The sequence below is a fragment of the Echinops telfairi genome, unplaced genomic scaffold (genome assembly GCF_000313985.2).
Source record: "Echinops telfairi isolate 266 unplaced genomic scaffold, ASM31398v2 ScPeMD7_4;HRSCAF=17, whole genome shotgun sequence".
NCBI lineage: Eukaryota > Metazoa > Chordata > Mammalia > Afrosoricida > Tenrecidae > Echinops > Echinops telfairi.
The window spans coordinates 44,118,676-44,123,401 of NW_022103900.1; the positions used below are offsets into that span (position 1 = coordinate 44,118,676).

The window sequence follows — 4,726 nt, forward strand, 5'->3', positions numbered from 1 at the left end:
ATCAGATGTGCCACTCTCCCCGAGCTGTAGCTTCAGTGCTGTCCTCTGGAGTAAATTCCTCTTGGGGAGCGGGGGGCGGGGTGGGGTGTCCACGTAGCTGGTATTGGGGCCAGCTCTGCAATCTATATTGGGAGTGTACCCCATATTGAGGTTTGAAGTGGCGTCATGTGGGAGGGGATACCTATCTTGTTAGTTTTATTCATTTTTAGATGAGACTCTATTGTGGACTAATTTTATGCTTGAGGACATTCACAAATCTAGATTTTTGTCTATTATAAGGCAGCTGTTTATTTTTCTGGAGCAAGTTTTCCTTTCTGTTTTCAACATTTGCATTGAAATTTACAGGCTGCTTCCTGCCCTCAAGCTCTGTTGCCTTCTCCATGTGTAAAACAGTTTTAATCCAAAACATGTCCATATCTCGAGGAAGTTCCTTAGATGAACAGTGTTATGTGGACACACTATGCATCTATCATAGAATTCCTTTTAAAGAATTTAAGATTGATCTATTTTGTAATTTAGATTGGGAACCATTAACTTTCTTCTTTCCATAATTAGTTTCTGACCCATTAAATTTGTTCTGTCAATGGTATGGGATTGTTTTTTAAAAAGAGGATACCACGTATAATAAATTTTGTTCTTTTTTTGTCCTCAATTCGGTTTACTGCAATTTAATACTCCACAAAATACATTGAATTCTTTGGGGGGGGAAAATCAGGCTTCTGCAGTAGTGGAGTCAGACCTGTTATAATTGAGTGTATTTCAGCTCACATTGTCACTCGAGGGTCCGAGTAGAACTGCTCCCGACCACGGCTTCCAAAGCTGCAATCTTTAGAGAAACACATGAAACACGCGATCACGTCTTCCTGCCACTTAGCAGGTGGTTCTCAGCTCCTAAACATTTGGTCAGCAGCCAAGCACTTGGCCAGCGCACCATCACTCCTCGATAACAGCAGAGAGAACATGAGAAGCAATTGTCAAAATCACTTTTTTCCCGAACTCTGGATATTTACCAAACACCCCAGTTGAGGAAGATTTATAAAAGAGAAATGATTGAATCTTTGTAAAACACTACACTCTGGTACTTTAATATTGCCTTATCCCCACTTCTTGCTTCAACTGCATATTCTAGTCTTAAAAACCAACAGCTAGAAGTCCCACTGGTCATGAATACCAGTAGCTTAGCAGCCAAAGTAGGAGGCAGACAGCCTTTTGAGTTTCTTCAAAATCTCTTTTCCCAGATAATTGTCCTCATGGAACATCTCTGAATATGACCAGAGACAAGCAGGTGTAGGGCGCGTTTGTACTTAACCTGACACAGTATTCACATTGGGAGAAGTCTTTTCCCTGAGACATTTGTTAAAAGACAGTAAGTTGCATTGTTTAACATTATAACAGCATTGGCCAGTGATAACAATCGAGAAACCAAGAAGCTGGCCAAAGAAACAGAAAAACTGGAACATTAAATGTGCATAGGGAGTTATAAATCTTTGACATGTTCCTGGAATCCAGAAGGTCACCTGCATGTGCAAGCAAGCCCAGGCACGTGTCCAGGACTTGAGAAACCCTCATCTCTCACTTCTGCCTGACTTACAGCTTTCCACAAGTTTAAGTTGACCAGTATGGCAGAGTTGTAATCTGTCAGTGCATCGAAGATGCACAAATACCAAAACACATTGTTCACATTTGAACCTCTTTACCGAACCTAATCACCATACTAATTACAAGGGACACTTTGCAGGCATATTCTATTGTCATTGGTTTGGATCTCTCAAAGCCTCATGGCCTTTGGCCCATTATGGAAAAATGTATTGCAAATCTCAAAAACAACCCCCCACATAGATAAAGTGATCATGAAACTGAGGAAGACAAACTTGAACGCAGCTTTGGACATGAGACAGAAGACGTGGAGCAATATGCAGAAAGACCATCTGGATCGTGAATTCCTTCACCCATTTCCAATACCCCGGGTGATAATTGGTAATAAATATGGTATTTTTCAGGATTTTGACTTGAAACGAGAAAGCACATGTGTGCAACATTTAGCTGGGTGGTCCATGATGGACCATCATTAATGTCTACCAGTAAACTGGAAGCTTTATTACTGAAAATGCATAGTCAGCTGGCGTTTGACATTGACAAAAGCAAATTACTTTGTGTGGATCAGAGCAAGCCACTGTTAATCACAGGAGAACTGGATTCTCTAAGTCACGTAGGGTCCCACCTCTTCCTGAAAATGGCTTGGAGAACTTCAGGCCCATTCACCAATGAACCGGTGGAAAGAATTGCGCAAAAAGCTCCGCCCAAGAATATCAGCACTCTAACTAATACCAAGGACCCTCCGTGTGCTCAAAGTGAAGTTGATGAGATGTGAGTTCAGAAGGTTCAGGAGCTTTGACAGTGCAAAAGAAGTTCTCCCCTGTCCTGTAAGCAAAATGAGTTTCACCCTTGGCCCTCTCTGCTGTGTATTTGCTTCTTCTCTCCCAAGTACAAGTAAGATGGCTGTGTTAATTAGCCACCATGGTAATAGATAAAGAAAGGTAAGATGTGAAGTCTGTTAAAAGAAAAGCTGACTTTCTTGTACTAGTGCAACACTCTGAATAATGTAAAGTCTCTAAAAGGGAAGTCATTGTGTAACAACACATTTGAAAACAAATAAACAAACAATAACAAGAGGATCTTCTCCAAAATACCTATTACATGCTTAAGTTCATGTATACACAGCTCGGCATTTCTTAGCTTCTGCTGACAGCTGTTAGAGGAGTGTGACAGCAAGAGCATTTGCTACTTATCCTGAAGGTAGATCTAGGTGTTCATCTGAATTCTGAGCGCGAGTCTGTGGGACACCTGGGCAGGGCTGGTTTTCCCCGGTGTCATGATTTTATTCTCACACCAAGGCACACAGAGTTCCTGGGAATCCCTAGTTAAAATGCACATTTCTGGGTCCCCACACCCAGAGATTCTGAATCGGTGGGTCTGGAGTAGGACCCGGTGATCTGTATCACTGATCAACACTGACTCACCAAAGTACCGCTGTTGGTAGGACAGGTGATGACAAGGAGCAATTTCCAGGGTAGCACATGGGACACAAGCCTTGCCTCCTATGTGCCTGCTAACATGCTCACCTCTGAAAAAGCGTAATTGCTTCTTAACTAGGGATGTCATTCGCTATGTGGGCTTCCATTTTACATGTAAGTGATGCTAGAGTATTGCTCTTAAATTTGACCAAACTGAAAAATATACTATGGTGTACTCTTGCAACTTTTGTCGATTCTGGTCTTATATGTGCCTGGAAATTCCTGATTATGTGCTGTATTTATTTATTATTATTAATTTCATATGGAAAGAGGTAGTGCATTCTCATTAATACACCCATCTTGTGAAAAAATTGTTCTACCAGTCTCTGTCTGACTATCTGGTCTCTTATGAGTAGGCACGTAATCACACTTTTCATGCCCCCCTTTCCTCTATCTGTTCATGACCTTCTAATAGGATCCCCTTTAGATCAGTTGATTGTGGTACGCAGGCACCATCTAGTTCTTCTGGTGTTTGGGTTTTGGAGACTGATGCTCACATTAGTTAATTATTTCCATGGGTCTTTGATTTCCACCTTTCTTCTTTCCTCTGGTCAGCAGGAAGCAGCCAATGTTTGCACTTCAGAGGACCTCTCAGATGTTTTTAGGGTCCCAGTTGCAACCCAGGAAAGTAGAACATAGAACAGTGTCTCTTTGAACTGTTATGCTGATACCTTGAAGTCTGTAGGCCCAGGGACTCATTCCCTCATTACGTTTAGTATGTATAAAACATATTCTGATCTTTGGCCCCTGCATGCTCCAGCATGTTCATGGATTTGTGTGAAACAAATATAATTATACCCAAAAAACCAAACTCACTGTCCTAAAGTCAGTTCTGACTCACAGTGCCCTTGAAGGACAGAGTAGACAGACCCTTTGGGTTTCTGAGATTCTACCTCTTGGGAGTAAAAAGCCTCCTCCTTCTCTCTCAGCTGGGCTGGTAGCTTCAAATTGCTGACTTGTGCTGACTTGTGGTAATGTAATCACTACATCAGCAGGGTTCCTACAAATGTAAATGCTCGTGTACAAATAGCCCTTTTATTGGCCTGCAAATCCCCATAGAGCAGACCACAGATTAGATAAAACTCATCTGGTCCAGAGATTGATTCATGAGCCCTGACCCAACTGGAATGTAGTTGGAGGAAAAAAAAATCTATGCAGTAACCGGATATGAACCCAAGCTCTGTCAGCATTGACCTGTGCTCCATGGAGTTCTCAATGACTGTGTTTATCAGTATCTCACCACGCATTTTGTTTTCCCCGAGGAATTTTTGGGTGGACTGGAGTTACCAACTATTTGTTGAACAGCTGTAAGCCCATTAACCAACTTTAATAACCACACACTTAAAAGAAGTCTACGGAAGTGGCAAAATATAACTTAAGTACGAAGAACAAGTTACAGGGACCCCGTAGTTTCAAATATCGGTGTTGCATGTAACTCAGAGTTATGACCCAACCTTTTGACACCTATCATATTAAAAATTTGAAGCACATACAATGGTTTGTAATAAAAATAAATGTCACAATGCACATCAAAACATTATTATTGTTACTGCATCATTTTATTAAAGATATTTTAATGTATCTGAAAATATTTCCTTAATTTTTATTCATAGAAAGATGCATGTATATACAGTTGAGTAAGACAAACATTT

General features: G+C 41.0%; 1 pseudogene; it reads left to right on the forward strand.

Moving 5' to 3' along the window:
* The first annotated feature begins 1,693 nt into the window (after positions 1 to 1,693).
* Positions 1,694 to 2,494, forward strand: LOC101653969 (annotated as a pseudogene).
* Positions 2,495 to 4,726: the final 2,232 nt, after the last annotated feature.